This window comes from Protopterus annectens, chromosome 7.part0, assembly GCF_019279795.1.
Source record: "Protopterus annectens isolate FY-2018-M chromosome 7.part0, PAN1.0, whole genome shotgun sequence".
NCBI lineage: Eukaryota > Metazoa > Chordata > Ceratodontiformes > Protopteridae > Protopterus > Protopterus annectens.
The window spans coordinates 1,046,902,736-1,046,920,724 of NC_056739.1; the positions used below are offsets into that span (position 1 = coordinate 1,046,902,736).

At 46.3% G+C, this 17,989-nt stretch overlaps 1 protein-coding gene across 2 annotated transcripts in view; it reads left to right on the forward strand.

Moving 5' to 3' along the window:
* The window catches only part of CEP152 (centrosomal protein 152), a 2,961,597-nt gene that overhangs the window by 1,895,547 nt on the left and 1,048,061 nt on the right, over positions 1-17,989 (forward strand). The window lies entirely within an intron of this gene.

Here is a 17,989-nt window from a genome sequence, read left to right on the forward strand (position 1 = left end):
TATGTTGGTTGCAGCAGCCACAAATAAGGAACTAGCACAGGTGAGTTCCTCAGTCCACCCTCCAGACAAGGAGTCCAGGTCGGTGGATAGGTTTGGGAAGTGCGTCTATTCCTCAGTGACCTAATCAATCCGTGCGCTGAATTATTTGGCACATGTGATTCGGATTCAACAAGACCTTGCTTCGGAATTCGCTGAGTCGCCCCCAGAGTATTTATCACCGCAGGACAGACAGTTGTTCTCAGCAAAAATGTCTACTCTGAAGTCTGTCTCAAACTCATCGATGCGACTCCTTTCCCATGCCATGGAAGGAGCAGCTAGGGCGGCTGGGGCAGGCATAGCCATGAGGCGTCACGCCTGGCTCAGGTTGTGTCAGTTTGCAGACCCTTTCAAGGCATCGTTCATCAACGCTCCCTACGATGGCTCTTCCCTTTTTGGGAAGACCATATGTGACACACTTGTCCAGAGCGAAAAGGACGGGAAGATTTTGTCTGCCATCGGGATCCGCTTCTCTAACCCTCAGCAGTCCTTCTCTAGGAATCAAAGAGGGTAGAAGAAGATGTGGTTCTGAAAATCTCAGTTTTCCCAGGATTCTCAGGCTGACTATTCCCCCAGAGGCAGAGGGGGACAGGATCGACACCCACCCAGAGGTAGAGGGGGTCCCAGGAATTTTGGGTCTAGGGAACCTTTTTCTGATAGACCCGGTTAGCAGCCCTGAGGGGTTGCCCGATTGTCCTACTCTGGAGGAAGTCGAGGGACGATTGTCCTTACACCCAGCGGCATGGGAGTCCATTACGACAGATCGCTGGGTTTTACAGATAATATCCAGAGGTTACTCTATCCCATTTGTTGCCCCTCCAAATATTACAAAACACCTCCCGGATGTTCCGCCCGCTCACAGGGAGGCCGCAAATCTAGAGGTTTCAAAGCTGCTTCTCAAACAAGCCATCGAACAGGTCCCCCCCTTTTTGGTGCCAAAAAAGACGGGGGAACCTGAGGCCCATTCTAGACCTGTGAACATTAAATCTGTCGGTAGCCAAACAGAAATTCCGGATGATCACCCTGCAGTCCATTCTGCCTTTTCTCCCAGAGTGCGACTAGATGTGCTCGTTAGACCTCCAGGATGCTTACTACCACATCAAAATACACAGAAGCTCCAGGAGGTTTCTGCGCTTCCGGCTGGGAGCCAGTCATTTTCAATTCAGAACCCTACCCTTTGGTCTCACCACAGCCCCCAGGGTGTTCACCAAGGTAATGGCAGTTGTAGCGGCTCACCTGAGGCTTCAGGGTATTCAGGTGTTTCCATACCTGGACATCTGGCTCTTTGCTGCGCCCAACAAGCATCACTTGTGTCTGGCCCAAGATTATTTCATTCGGTTGGCAGATCTACTGGGAATTAGAGTCAATGTTCACAAATTTGCAACCAGTACAAGTTCTAGACTTCATTGGGGCACAGCTAGACACTTTGCAGATGTAGGTATTCTTAACTCCAGACAGGATCCTACACCTCAGGTGCCACTTGGCTCAGATAGCGTAGCGAACTCCAAGTGTCCAATGGTGAGCCAGATTCTCAGGGCTCTGGGCTCCTTGGCTGCCGCCATATCGATTCTCCCTTGTGAGCGCCTTCACATGCGGGTTCTTCAGTGGACTCTGGCTGTTCAATGGTCTTGGCTAGACCTGCCCATGGAATTTCCGATCAATATCAGTCACGTCTGCAGGACGTCTCTTCTTTGATGGTTAAGTTCACCGGAGATATCAGAAGGATGCCCCTTCGCTTCATCTCCAGTCCAGGCCACAGTTACCACGGATGCCTCCTAACTCGGGTGGGGGAGACACTGTTTGGGAAGGACAGTCCACGGCACATGGTCCCTGTCAGTGACCAAGTTGCACATAAATGTTCTAGAGATCAGGTCAGTGCTTTTAGCACTGGAAGCCTTTCACACTGTCCTCCTTCTCGGATTGATTGCAATTCAGTCAGACATGTCGGTTGTCTGATATATCAACAAGCAGGGGGGAACCAGATCCTACCCCCTATGTCACAAGCCCATGAGAGCGTGGGAATGGGTGATCTCCACCGGTCGGTTTCTGATAGCAACGCACATCCCGGGGTGCTCCAACATTTTAGCGGACAGATTGAGTCGGGCCATTCTGATGCCGTGGTCTCTGAAACAGTCAGTAGCAGAGGAGATCTTCCTTGCATGGGGTCAGCCTTGCTGCAATCTCTTCGCATCTCCTTCCAAAGCAACGACTTCTTCGCTCTGATTCCTTCACCAGGGGAAGTCCCCAGAGATGCTCTAGTCCATGCTTGGCCCCCCAGGCTTCTGTATGCTTATCCATCATTGACACTCATTCCGAAGTTTCTTCAGAAAGCTTGCCAACTGTGGTGCAAAGTGATCCTCATTGTCCCGTTCTGGCCTCTTCAGGTTTGGTTCCCATTCCTTTGGTCTCATCTCTTAGCTCCCCCGTGGGTTCTGTATTCCTACCCAGATCTAATCTCCCATCCGTCGGGGGCACGTCCGCTCAATCTGGGCAGCCTCAAGCTGACAGCCTGGTTGCTCCAGTTCCGTTAATTGCCAGGACTCCTAGTCTTTCATCCCCAGTAAAATCCATTCTGGTGGCTTCTCTTAAAGACTCCATTAGGAAACTTTATTGAAGTAAATGGAAGCGCTTTTCCATTTGGGCCTCACAGAGAAAAATAGATCACTTTACAGCCCCTGTTCCAGCAGTGTTGGATTTCCTGTCTGGCATATTTCAGCAAGGAGCTAGTTCATTTCCAGTTTTCACATTGGGGAAGGCAGCATGGCCTTTGCCTCCTCTAGGCTGTGTAAGGCTTTTCTTAAAGTACTTTTCTGTTACCTCCACCTGTCAAGGATTCAGTGCCTCCTTGGGACCTTACTTTTGTTTTACAGGCATTGGTGATTCCTCCTTTCGAACCTGCAGCTTCGGTGGACTTGAAATTTTTGTCCTGGAAGACCACTTTCCTAGTCACCATTACATCTGCTAGGAGCGTTTCTGAGCTTCAAGCTCTGTCTGTCGAGCCTCCGTATTTGGTCTCCTACAAGGATGGGGTCTCCCTCCATACTAATCCTTCCTTCTTACCTAATGTGGCATCTTAAGCAAACATAAACCAGTCCATTAATCTGCCTGTTTTCTTTCCTAACTTTCAAAATAAAGGTGAATACAAACTCCATTTGTTAGATGTTCATAGACAGCTTCATTTTTATCTTCATAGAACAAAGTCTTTCCGCAAGACTGACCAATTGTTTGTTTCCTTTTCCAAAGCATTTATGGGAAAAGCTATTTCTAAAGTTTCTTTGGCCAGATGGATCACTCTTTGTTTTTCACATGCCTACAAAGCAAAAGGTTTATCTCCTCCTGATATTGTTAAGGCTCACTCTACCAGGTCCATGGCGACCTCTGCTGCTTTTTGGTCTAGGGTGTCTTTGGACGATATTTGTGCAGCAGCAACCTGGGCCAATTCACATACCTTCATTTCCCATTACAAATTAGATCCAATTTCGAGGGGTAGAGCACCCTTTGTCTCTGCGGTGCTTAGGAATATCCTTCCATAAGGGCCTCCCAGGATCAGAGTAGCTGGGGACTCTGTCCCACAGGTTGCAGATAAAATGAAGTTAACTACTTCAGATAAAGAAGTTATGTACTCACCATAACGTTACATCTGAGTAGTTATACTTCATTTTTCTGCAACATTCCCTCCCTCTGTCCCTCGGACCTTATTCTGTCTTTTGAGGTTTGATTTATTGGGTTGAGTTGCTTATGTTTTTAGTTGCAGCAAACTCGATCTGAGGGAAGATAGGAGATGGTAGGGCATTATGGGTAAGGGGAGGAGCTTGGAGCAGATGCTAGATAAAAAGTTGCCAGCTTGGATCCGATATGGATCCGTATACCCACAGGTTGCAGAAAAATGAAGTATAACTACTCAGATCGAACGTTATGGTGAGTACATAACTTCTTTTTTTCCCAGATTATTCTAACAAAGGAGAGAGCTGCCTTCACCTTCTGGATGTACATAGGCAGTTGCTATTCTGTTTATATAGAATGAAACAATTTAGACAATCTGATCAATTGTTTATATCCTTCGCCAGTGCAACGTTGAGAAGATCAGTCTTCAAGGTAACTTTCTCTAGGTGGTTGAGAGAATGTATATCGGTCAGAAACAAAAAGTTGAATATGACAAATCTGAAACAAGTCAAGCCCCATTCTACAAGATCAGTGGCAACTTCTACAGTCTTTCATTCCAGAGCTTCGATGTCAGACATTTGCGCTGCTGCAACTTGGGCTAAGCCTCATACCTTTATTACGTATTACAAATTGGATATGATCTCTAGGGGAAGAGCATCTTTTCGCTCTATGGTGCTCAGGAATATCCTTCTATAAGGCCTCCCAGGATACAAGGTAGCTGGGGGCTCTGTCCCATTAGTCAATAATAGATAAAGATTGACATCATCAGATAAAGAAGTTATGTCAGTGTTATCTATCTTAATTTAGTCTCGTGTTCCTCCCACCTTCCCCCTCCTTCAGGTTTTCTGATGGAGCGATATCCTGTCTTGGGTTCTTATTGTTTCAGGCTCCTTGGACATAACTTCTGACTTTCATTGTGCTATTCTTCTCTAAAGGCAAACTCGAGCTGAGGTAACTTATAGAGGGGATTTGTGGGAAGACTTGCAGCTAGAGAGATTTTTTTTGGGCTGGCGCGAGCTATGTAACAGACGGATTGGTTCCCATTAGTCAAGAATAGATGAAGATCGACAACACAGGTGGAACGTTATGCTAAGAAATAACTACTTTTTTTGGTGAAATAGAAATGCATGCCAGCATAATCCTCCTCCAATGCCAATAGCCCAATACAAATCTTACATTGCCTTTTATTCTGCCTCTTACCACTATTGGAGCCCATATAGCAATTAGTATTAGTACTCCTGTATCTGAAGTAGATGACTTCACTTGGTCATCAACCTGTGGGTATTTGGATCTGGATCAGATCCGAGACGGCCGCTTCACCAGCTTCTGATCCAAGCTCCAAGCTCCTCCCCTTACCCATAATACTCCTCCACCTCCTTCCTTCCCCCATATCTCATTTGCCGCTTTCCAAGCCTAGCAGTGTGGTCTCAAGCTACAGGCATTTGGTGGTTTTTGGTGAGTGTTTTTCTGCTTTTTTCTAGTCAGGGTTCCCCTTAAATAATTTTCCCTAACCTCCCCCCTTATACTCACATTGGTCGTCGGGGGGGGGAGTTAGCATTTTGTGTTCCCTGTTTTTCCTTCTCCCACCCAGTTAGTGTGTGTGTGTGTGTGTGTGTGTGTGTGTGTGTGTGTGTGTGTGTGTGTGTGTGTGTGTGTGCAGGGCCTTCCTAGACATGTCTGAGGTTCCCAGGCCTGTCTTCAGGAAATGCACAGAGTGTGGCCACAAGCTCTCTCTGGCTGATGGCCACACACTGTGTGTTATCTGCTTAGGCGTGGCCAACCTTGACATGGCCTGTGCTATCTGCACAAGGTTCAACCCTAGAGCCCTCAAGGACCGGAGGGCTAAGTTGATGATGAAGGGCCTCCTTTCAGCATCGGGGACGGCCATCCCTACTTCTTCTTCTGTGGTAGCGGCTGCTACCATAACTTCTCCTCAGGCCTCCGGTGCTCAAACCCGTGTTTCCAGACCTTCGGACTGAGACAAGAGACAAAAGGACAGACCCAAGAAGTGGTCCCTTGACCGTTCAGCTCAGTCGGGGCTGCCAGCTAAATCCAGAACTCCACCTAGGCCCAGTACCCCTCAGCACCATTCTCTGAGGTTTTCACCGGAACCGATGGTGTCTCGGCCTTCCTCTAGAGCCTCCCCTTACTGGCACTCCTGGCCAGTGCTGATGGCTTCCTCATCCCGTTCCACCCATAGCTTGAGTGAACTGGAGATGGACAGGATGATGTGGAAGTTTATCCGTACCCAGATCCATACCCAGATCCAGATGGGAGTCTTGCCAGCCTCCTCTCCCTCTGGAGCGGGGAGCTCTCATCCCTTCTTTGCCCCCATCTCTCCTTCTACAATCTGGCCCTTGGTTTTGGAGTCCTTGGATCTGAGAGCTCTTGGAGTCAGAGGGCCGGTGCCGATGGTACCTAGTATCTCGACTTCGAACATGACCCTAAGCACGTCGGATCCGTCTGTCGGATCTGAGCTCTCTGAGCCATAGTCTCAGCGCTGGATCCAAGGGGGTTCTGTCGCCTCCAAGTTTGTCTAAGCACAACCTCCCCCTCAGCATCTCAGCGCCTGTGGACTCTGCTCCGACTCCCCCGTCGGATCCAAAGAGAGTGGCTCCATTGCTTATCTATCAAGGTGCCCACTCTCCATCGGCCTTCAGCGTGGTGGAGAGGGTCCTCTCAAGTGGCTCAAGGCCTCTGACTATCTCTTCTTTGGAGTCCGCCCCGACTCTTTTGGTCCTGGGTATGGCTGCAACCATCCTGTCCTCTGAGGGACAGCCCGTGCTTGACATGGCCCAGGGAACACCCATTAGGGAGCAATCCCCTGTTTGCGAATCCCCTGCAAAGAGCCCCACTGAGGAGGTACCTGGCAAACACGTGTAAAAGGAGGCACCTGGACTTTACTCCATAGTTCCTCACTGAAGACATTGACTTGGAGGAAGGCTTTTGGCACAGACCCATCTATCTCCTGGGTGTCCCCTCCCGCAAATCCATTAGTGGACCACATTGCAACGTGAGCATGGATGGAACTGGACACCGTGGAGCCTATTCCAAAGTGTCCTGATAAAGTGTTGAGTCCCCCTTCTAATAAGACCAACTGGAGTAAGGGATCCCCAGTAGATGCTATGGTGGTAGCAGCTGCCACCAAGAAAGAACTGGCCCAGGAGAGTTCTACTGTTCATCCTCCGGACTGAGTCCAGGACGATGGACCATCTGGGGAAGCAGGTTTACGCTTCAGCTACCTTTTCTATAAGGGCGCTGAATTATTTGGCCCACGTTATCCAATTACAGCGTGACCTGGTTAAGGAGGTGGCTGAGTCGCCCATGGAGTCCATGTCGCTGGTGGATAAGCAAGCATTCTCCATGCGAGTGGCCAAAGTGGTTTTGAACACGTCCATGCACCACCTTTTGCATACCACCGAAGGAGCTGCAAGGGCTGCTGGTTCCGTCGTTGCCATGAGGCATCACACCTGGTTCTGGCTATGTCAGTTTACGGAACCCTTCAAGGCGTCGTTTGCTAATGCCCCTTATGATGGTTCTTCTCTATTTGGGAAGACTGTACGTGACACACTGGTCCAGAGTGAGAATGACAGGAAGATGCTGTCTGCCATCAGGATCCGCTTCTCTACCCCTCAAAGACCCTTCTCGAGGAATCAATGAGGGCAAAAGAAGATGTGATTCCAAAAGTCTCAGTACTCCCGGGACACTCAGGACTCCTCTTCCCCCAGAGGCAGAGGGGGTTACAATAGACGCCGGCTCAGAGGCAGAGGGGGTCGGAGGAATTTTGGGTCTTGAGAACCTTTCTCAGACAGGCCAACACAACAGCCCTGAGCAGTTGCCCAACTGCTCATCTCTGGAGGCAGTCGGGAGTCATCTTTAGTTGCACCTAACAGTGTGGGAGTCTGTGTCAACAGACCGTTGGCTGCTACAAATCATAACAGGATATTCCATTCCTTTCATACACCTGTTCATCCAAAACACCTCCCAGATGTTCCACCCACGCAAAGGAAGGTTGTAGCACTTGAAATAGAAAAGCTGCTAAAGAAGCGAGTCCTCCAACCTGTTCCCCCAGATCAGTCCGAATCGGGCATTTATTCCAGGTGTTTTTAGTGCCAAAAAAGACGGGGGACCTAAGACCTATCCTGGATCTTTCCACCTTGAACCTGAATGTTGCCAGAGAAAAGTTCCGGATGGTCACTCTGCACTCCATCTTGCCCTATCTGCAGGAGAACAATTGGATGTGCTTGATAGACCTCCAGGATGTGTACTATCATATAAAGATGCACAGACATTCCAGGAGGTTTCTCTGCTTCCGGCTAGGAGCCAGTCATGATCAGTTCTGAGCCTTCCCCTTTGGTCTCACCACAGCCCCAAGGGTGTTCACCAAGGTCAAGGCAGTTGTAGCAGATCACCTGAGACTTCAGGGTATACATGTCTTCCCATACCTGGATGATTGGCTCCTTGCTGCCCCTACCAAGCGCGTACTTTGTCAAGCCAGAGACTATTTCCTGAGGCTAACCAGTCAATTGGGGATTACAGTCAGCACAAACAAATCATCTCTGAACCCGGTTCAAATTCTAGAATTCATCGGAGCAAGATTAGACATCATCCAGACGAAGGTCTTCCTCACCCCAGAGAGAGTTCGGAGCTTACATCTCTATGTGTCTATTATTATTCAGCCTCATCTTCCCACTGTGGAGGCGGTCTTGTGAGCACTTGGTTCTATGGCAGCCACTATCATGCTTCTCCTCTGTGCCCGTCTTCACATGAGGGTACCTCAGTGGACATCAGCAGTCCAGTGGTCCCTCTTAGACCTTCTATTAGTACATCTGATACATATAAGCAGGACTTGTAGGGAATCTCTCCTCTGATGGATGCACTCCTTCCATATAGTCGAGGGATGCCCCTTTATTGCAACACTTCCCCAAGCCACGGTGACCACGGCCGCCTCCCAGCTAGGGTGGGTGGGGGCATTGCTCGGGAAGGAGAGTCCAACGCACGTGGTCCCCGAACAAGACCAAGTTGCATATCAGCGTCCTAGAGATGAGGGCTGTCTTTTTAGCGTTGCATGCCCTTCATGCCTTTCTCCCTCTGGGAACTATTGCAATACAGTCAGACAACATGTCTGTAGTCTGGTACATCACCAAGCAGGGAGGAACCAGGTCTTACTCGCTTTGTCATGAGGCCATGAGAGTGTGGGACTGGGCAATTTCCACCCACTGGATTCTGGTAGCAACGCACATTCCGGGAAGGTCCAACATACTAACGGACAAGCTGAGCAGGACTAGTCTGATGCCTTACAAGTGGTCACTGAATCCTTCTGTAGTGGAGCAGATCTTCTTAGAAAGGGGTCAGCCTTGCTGCTATCTCTTCACATCTCCTTCCAACGCAAAGTACAGCGAGTTCTTCACTCTGATCCCCCTGCAAAGGGAAACCCCCAGGGACGCTCTAGTCCATGTTTGGCCTCCCGGTCTTCTCTATGCTTACCCTCAGTTACCTCTCATATCAAAATTTCTTCAGAAGACCCGCAGATTGGGTAGCACAGTGATCCTCATTGCCCCAGTTTGGCCTTGACAAGTCTGGTTTCCCTTCCTTTGGTCTCGTCTTCTAACTTCACCATGGATCGTGGATCCAACACCGGATCTTATCTGTCATCCCTCGAAGGTTCCTCATACAAACCTGGTTAGTCTGAAGCTCATTGCTTGGCTGCTTCAGTTCCATTGATAGCTAGGACTCCTGGTTTATCCTTACCGGTCAAAGCTATTCTGGTGGCAGCACACAAATCATCCACCAGGAAACTTTACCATAGCAAATGAAAACATTTCTCTATTTGGGCCTGTCAAAGTAACTTGGATCCTTTCACAGCTCCGGTCCCAGCAGTATTGGAGTTTTTGGTGAGTATATTTCATCAGGGCGCTAGCTTTTCTACTGTAAAAGTAAAACTGGCTGCCATTTCCAACTTACATATTTGGGAAAATATAGTTTTGTTAGACACTTCTAGACTGTGCCATTCCTTTAGTAAGGGTACTTTTCTTTTAAGACCCCCAGTGAAGGATCCTACTCCTCCTTGGGACCTCACTTGTGTCTTACAGGCTCTTGTTTCTTCACCTTTCAAGCCTGCAGCATCTCTGGACCTTCAATTTTTATCATGGAAAATGGCCTTCCTAGTAGCTAGCACCTCAGCTAGGAGGGTATCAGAACTTCAAGCATTATCTATCAAAGCTCCGTATATGATCTTCCATAAGGATAAGGTGTCGCTCTGTACCAGTCCTTCCATTCTTTCAAAGGTTGTTTCTGAAAACAATATTAACCAGATGATTAACATTCCTGTTTTCTTTCCAAATTTCCAGAACAGGGGTGACTATAAGTTACATTTGTTGGCTGTACATAGACAATTGAGGTTCTACCTGCACAGAACTAAGGCTTTTTGCAAGTCCGATCAGTTATTTAATTCATATGCTAAACCCTTTCTAGGCAAACCAGTCTCCAAAGTGACTATTGCTCGATAGATTTTTCAGTGTATCCTTAAGGTGTACTCAGACAAAGGCATTTCTCCTCCAGGTCAAGTGAAAGCACGTTCCACAAGGTCCATGTCTACTTCTGCAGTTTTTGGTCCAGGGTGTCTCTGGATGATATTTTTCTGCGGCTAATTGGTCCTCATCTCACACCTTTATTTCACATTGCAAACTAGACATGGTGTCTAGAGGTAGAGCATCCTTTGGTTCCACGGTGCTTCGGAATATCCTTCCATGAGGGCCACCCATGTGTTTGGTAGCTGGGGACTCTGTCCCACAAGTTGATGACCAAATTAAGTCAAATACTTCAGATAAAGAAGTTATGTACTTGCCAAAACGTTCCATCTGAGTAGTTGTACTTCATTTGTCTTCATCCGTCCCTCCCTCCGTCCCTCCCTCCTTCTCCCTAACCTTATCTCTATATTTTTGTTACTCTGATATGTAGGAGAAGGAGCCTTTGTGGTTCTCCTGTTCATGTTTGTTAGGTTGATGAATAACCTGTTGTGGTAAGGTCTTATTGGGACGGGCTTTTGTTAGGGTGCAGCAAACTCGATCTGAGGGAAGGAAGGAGATGGAGGAGTATTATGGGTAAGGGAAGGAACTTGGAGCTCAGATTAGAAGCTGGTGAAGCGGCCATCTCGGATCCAATCTGGATCCGAATTCCCACAGATTGAAGACAAATGAAGTACAACTACTCAGATGGAATGTTATGGTGAGTACATGACTTCTTTTTTCCTTTGTTCCGTAATATTCTGCTGAATATCGATCCTGAAATCCTTTGTCAAATTCACATGTTAATTTCTTTCCAAATGTGCCTGCTGCAGCATTACTATTTGCATTCTGTGTTGCTTAATCTAATTCAGTACTCTTTCCTTTTCATTTATACCTATAAGGTTATTTATGTTCCAAGATAATATGGATAGAGTATAAAAAGCTATTGTTCCCAGCTATAATACATGACAGTTCTTAATGCGTATTTCCAGCTTTTGGGTTACCTGCACACACTAATGTTTGGCTGAACTTCTGTACACTTGTTTCTTCCATTTTCAAGACATATTGTTTCAAGGAAAACACTCAAACAAAAGTATAAACACATTTTCAAAAAACCCATGCCATATTAACTTGGAACAAACACATACACAACTCTTTACATCTTCATAAAATAAAGTTTAATCCACCAGATAGTAACAATGCCCCAGATCAGCAGCTGCACCCACAAGCATTACCCAGCCTAATAATTTAGGTTACCCATGCTAAACCGTATTCTACAGCTGGTGTTCCCACTTACACTGATAGCTCTCTCTTATTTTCTTATCTGTGCTTTCCCTCCGTGGTGTGAAAAACAGCTTGAAATCTTTCAGAAAACATTAACATTTAGCTTTAAGAAAACATGCACTGGTTGTGTTTAAAACCGAATTATACACTGTTCTATTAAATGTATTAAAGTTTTAAGGCTGGTCCATGTTGTTCGGTTTCCGTAATTTGACTTTTTCACTGAACTGCTTGCCATGGTACCTTTACGTTTTGTATTTCCCTCAGCAAAAAGTGTTCAGAACTCTCAAGATTAATTGTTTGTACCTACAGATAGCTTGTTTCCATGAAAAAAGTATTAACAATGGATCTTTGTAAAAAATTTTAGTCAATACCTCGTATACCTCTAGGAAATGCCTTATGGTGTAGACAGGCCTTGAATTAAAATTGTTGCCATTGTAAACATTTATACTCTATAAGTTCTTCCTCCAATCCTTGAATTAAAATTGTTGCCATTGCAAACATTTATACTCTATAAGTTCCTCCTCCAATGTTCTAAATTCAGTATAGAAAACAGCAGTGTCCAAACCTTCAGGCTCACAGTGTTGTATCTATCCTTCTGGTAGGCACACCAGCAGCGGATTATTACTCTGTGACAGAAATTCACTAACACGGCACTTCCCTTGGCTCACACTGAAATGTGACACTCCTTTACCACTCCTCTTTGGGTTGAAGTCAAACTCAACTTCAGAGCTCCGTCGCTCAGCCACGGTTGCTTCAAGTGTAGAAAATATCCAACAAATAAACAACGAAAAGTAACACTTCAACAGCATCCCAGTGGTGTAAAGCAAATAACATATAAAACAAAACCATTCACCACCACTCTGCGAGGAAATGGACAACTTTTAATCAAAATAAAAAACGTTTAAAATGTCAGCGGTAATCACTTTCGCAACACAGTGTTACTTCTTCAGACCATTCAGACACATAGAAAAACCACAGTTTCATATAGTTAAAACAATTAACAATTTACTTTGAGGCCTGTCTACACCATAAAGTGATTCCTAGAAGTATGCAAGTTCTTGTAATGCCAACATATGGGAGTGCGCATCCAGAGTTATTGAAGCAATGGCAGGAGTTGAACTTGCAGACTGGTTGTAGTTATTTACGTTTGCTAATTGATTACTTCAAACCTATTTAGTAATCTGTTCATATGAAGATTCAAGAACATATGGAGAAATTGTATGAGCGCTTTCCAGAGGGCAGTGTTTCTAAAAAAATGATGATGTAGTGAATGCAGTAAGTGTTGCCAAAACTCACCTACGACAAATTAAATTGAAGAAATTTCAGAGTGACCTCACAAACTTTGAGAGGTCATGTTTTCTCTTGGCCACATTTCAAAAATATTTCTCAAAGTAAAATCAATGAGACAGTTGGAGTTAGATCCAGAGGTATTAAGGACAAAGATAATCCACGTGCAATGAATGTTAATGTGTCCTCTTCCATGAATGAAGGGTCATAGAACACTGATGAACAACAAGTCCATAGAGGCAAGGACAGAGGTGAACCGGATGCGAGACCCAAACAAGGAGGTTCCATGGCTGCGCAAGGTTTTTTTTTACTCTACCCCTACCAGTGCAGAGAAAAGATGATGGAGGACATTCTGTCAGTAGAGCACAGAAAAGGAGGATAGAACATGGCTAAGAGTCACAGAACCGATCACTGAAACAAGTGTGGGAGAAGGACACTGGATATTAATACATAATATTTCGAAAAGAGCTCTAAAAAGGTCTGAAATTTCCCTCTTGGAGAGGAGGTTGTCCTTTTTACTGATATACCCCATTGACTTACGTGACATTTTGCTTGATGTGAGACTGTTTGCTCATAACTTGCAACTCAAGACGGTTTCCAACTGACACTGGAGTCACTAGTTTTAAAAATAATGAGTTGTAATGCAGTTGAATAGGACTTACAACATGATTTTCAAAGAAAAAATCATTCTAGGTCTAATTTAAGCAATTAAGAGTTGATAGCATTAAATAAGTTAAGATCTGACAAGAATATATCCATTCGCCCCGCTGATAAAGGAGGCGCTGTTGTCATTATGGATGCTAACCTTTACAAGGAGCAGGTTCCAGGTATGCTCAATAATGTTGAAACGTATGAGCTTTAATGTATTTTATTAAAATGTGTATTAGGTGGCTTCATAAATGAAAGTATTTATCACTTTATGTGGAGAAACCTTTAATACCTTAATTTAATTGCTTACCCAAGATCCTCAAGGATCCAGTGAAACTCCCACTCAGACCCATTATGGCTAGGAGAGGGTGGAGTACTGAACCAATGTCCATTTTTGTGGAGAATTTTTTGAGACCAGTGGTTAATGACTTTGGTACCATACTTAAGGATACGAAAGTTTTTGACAGATTTATTTTCACATACAAACAATGAACCGCTGGTGGAGGAGGATTTATTAGTTACGATGGACATATGTTCACTTTTTACTGTGATCCCTAACCATATTGGGGTTGATATGATGAGAGATTTTCTATGTGAGAATAGCTTCTATGATATGTTGTGTATATTCATTGAGACCATCTTGAAGAATAATGGGTTTGTATTTGATGAAAGGTATTATAGACAACGCACAGGTGTAGCGATGGGGACGTCATGCGTGAATAGCTATGCTAACAGCGTGGTAACGCAGTGGGAGATCATGTACGCCATGCGTAGTATCTATGCACCTCATATACACTTCTATAGGAGGTTTGTTGACAGTGCCTTCCTTATTTGGAGAGGCTCATTAGATATATTTCAAAAATTTGTTAGTTACTTACAACAAACCACTGACTTTTTGCATTTCACGAACCAAGAGTCTTACAATGAATTTGAGTTTCTTGTTGTCAGACTATTTAGAGATGCTGACAATTGATTAGTTACGAGTAGGTACAGGAAGAAAGTACACCATAATCATATTTTACATAGGAGTAGTAATCATCCCAGGCATACATTTAAAAGTGTAATCAGAGGACAAGTTATAAGAATCTCACGGTTAAGCAGTGAGACAAATACCATTAATACAGAGTTAGCCCTTATGAGGGATGAGTTTATATCTAGGGGTTATGATGAACAAGAGATAGACTCAGAAATTGAGACAGTGATGATGATGAGGGAAGGGAGAGCAGCACCCTTTTACTCTAATTGTGGGTTATCTATGTATTCTTATGAACGGGAGTATGATAGAGGAGTGGTTAAGCACAATCCCCTAATATGCATACACTACTCCAAGAATGTTAATCCTATCTGTGCAGCCAAAAAATGGAATTGGCATATTTTGACATCAGATAGTGAAATCAAGTGCATTGAAAGGGAAAGAACCCAAATTTGTCTTTACGAATAAGAGTTCTCTTAAATTTATGTTATGCTATGGTCCCAAGGCAAGTTATTTGAAGGAGGCGCTATGTGGCACCACTGGGTGTGGGAAATGCAACAGTTGTCACGTTGTTGACACCAGTAATTTGTTTAGGCATCCAGTTACTTGGAGGAAATATACATTTAAAGTGGTTGCTAACTGTCAGACTAGGAATGTAGTGTATTTAGCTAGGTGTGTTGTGTGCCCACATTTCTACGTGGGGAAAACTAACAGGATGTTTTATGAGAGAATCATTGACCATCTGTGGAATATTAGACAAAATGATATTAGTAACCCTTTGGAAAAACCTGTGTGCGATGGTGGTAGAAATCATAGATGTAATGCGATCCTATCTCGCCTACATTCATAACTGATGGGCTCGGAGCCGAGAATCGGCTCTGACTCGGCCGATACACTAGCACGAAGTCTCTCATTGGCTGGGCCAACCCCTTATCCCAGGATGCACCATGCCCAAACCCCCAGATCTCGTTTGCCGCTCCTAGAGTAATGACATGGTCTCGACTTGGCTGTGGTTAAGTACCCTTCTATTTTGGCCTTTTTGTTCGTTTTTTTGCAGTTAGTTTGAATTTTATACTCAAACAGCTATTTTAATATCCATCTTGTTGTTCAGTACCCTTGTGATTTATTGTGTTTGTTTTTTTTTAATTGTTGTGGTGATTCCTTCTGTTTGGCGGGCTAGGCCCATTTAAGTTAGAGGGCCTTTGCCCTATTTCTTGTCGGCGAGCGTTTAAGTTAGAGCTCTTCCCTTCCTTCTCTCCTTGTGTGTTGAGTGTGTTTAGAGTGTTAGTATGTCTGGCAAAGAAAAGGAACATAAGCCATCGGGCTTTAAAAAATGTACAAAATGCAGTTACAAGATGTCGTTGGCAGATGGCCACGCCATCTGTGTTTATTGTCTAGGGGCTAAACACTTGCAAGAATCTTGCAGTGTTTGCCATGCTTTCTCCTCTCATGTCCTACATGAGAGAAAAAATAAGCTTATCCTGAAGGGTTTGATCAAACCAGCCTTCGAGGAAGCTTTGTCTTCTTCTCCCACTTCAAAATCGAAGCAAAAGAAGTCTTCGGTTCCGACAAGTCCGTCGGAGCCGCCTGCAAAAAGAGCTAAATCTTTGTCTTCATCCTCGGCTCCACTGGTCTTGGAGTCTCGGGATGAGAGATCAGGTACTCTGTCCCCTTCCTCGGCTCCACTGGTCTCGGAGCCGCAGGATAGAGGATCTAAATTTGGGTCTCCTTCCTCGGCTCCACTGGTCTTGGAGCCTCAGGATGAGAGATCAGGTACTCTGTCCCCTTCCTCGGCTCCACTGGTCTCGGAGCCGCAGGATAGAGGATCTAAATCTGGGTCTCCTTCCTCGGCTCCATTGGTCTCGGAGCCGCAGGAGAGTGTGTCTGCTCTGGGGTCGGTTTTGTCGGCTCTTGAACCGTCGGCGCTGAAAGGGGTCTCGGTTCTGGTTGAGTCTGCTTCGGCTCCGATTCTTTTGGAGCCGGCCTCCTAGCTTTGTCTCAGAGCCGATAGAAAAAGTTTCTCGGCCCCCTTCTGTTTCCTCCAGGTCCTCCAGGCTATCAGATTCGGATTTAGATAGGGTGGTCCAGAGGCTCCTCCAGTCGCCTGACCTATCTAAATTATTTTCGGCTCCGGAGCCAGCCCTTTCGATACTGTTTCTTCCTCCTCCGACAACCTTGGTGTCGTCGGAGCCGGCGTTCGTAGAGTCGGGTGAAGTCCTTGAGTCGGTTCTGAGACCCACTGCTAGTCTGTCGGCACCGACTTCAGCTCCAACCCTTTCTGTTACTTCCAGAGGTTTCGGTTCTCAGGTGTCCTCAGCCGGGCCTGAAGGGGATTTGTTGGGGCTTCTGGTTTCAGCCCCGAGACTCCCACTTGGCGCCTCTGCTAGGGGAACCCCGACACCGGTCATGGTCTTGGAGACGGGCCTTTCTTTAGATTCTGGTAGGCCCGCCTTCGAGGCTATGAGGAGCGCGCTTGCCAAGTCTCTAGTGACTTCACCTGGATCTGCGACTCCTTCCCTGGACACGGCGACTAGAGCTTCTGGTGCCCCCCTGTCTTCGGACAGCACGACTCCTAGGCCTGAGGATTCCTTCTTGTGTGGTCCCCTGTTTTCCGAGGGGCCTTCAGAGTCCGTGCCTGAAGAGCCCCCCAGGAAAAAGTTGTGCAAGAGGAAGCACATAGACTCCCCAGATGAGTCTGTCACCTCGGACACCGACCTTGATGATGCGGAAGGGTCCCCTAAGTCGTCCTCTGACGATGTCTCATTCTCCAATATCCTGGAGATCTTGAGACAGAGGAGCGACTGGCCATCAAAAACCCCTTCCGCGTAGGAGTCGGTTTTCCTCAAGGCCTTCGGAGCCCAACCCTCCGCCTCCTGGGTGTCTCCACCCTTTGATGAGTTACTGGACCTTATTTGTCGAAGGGTGTGGGAACACTCTGATTCTGTGGAGCCAGTTCCTTCTCGCCCCAACAAGTTTTTATCTGCACCCCCTGGCAAGGAGTTTCTAACCGAGGGAGTTCCGATTGATGCTATGGTGGTGGCGTCTGCCACCCAGCAGGATGTGGCAGAGGCATCTACTTCTATCCATCCTCCTAACAAGGAGTCCAGGAGCATGGATAGGTACGGGAAGCATACCCTGACTTCAGCGACCTTTACTCTGCGGTCACTGAATTATTTGTGCCACTTCACGAGGCTCCAAAGGGATCTCATAAAGGAGTTGGGAGATACCCTGTCGGGTAATGTGCCTGAGGCGTTGACGGAGTCTGTCAACACCCAGCTGTCTACCCTTTCATCGATTGTTAACTCGTCCATGAGGCTCATAATGTATGCAGCCGAAGGGGCGGGTTGGGGAGCGAGTTTGGGAGTAGCCCTTAGGAGGCAAGCCTGGATGCGCTTGTGTCACTTTGCGGAGGCGTTCGTCTTCCATCACAGACGCTTCATTCGATGGGTCCTCTCTCTATGGACCCAAGGTGAAAGACACACTCACTAGATGTGAGTAGGAGGGTAAGACTTTGTCTGACGTTGGGGCCCGTTCTTCGCTTCCCTCTAGACCTTATCCCAAGGCTCAGAGCGGAGGAAAGATGTGGTTCAGA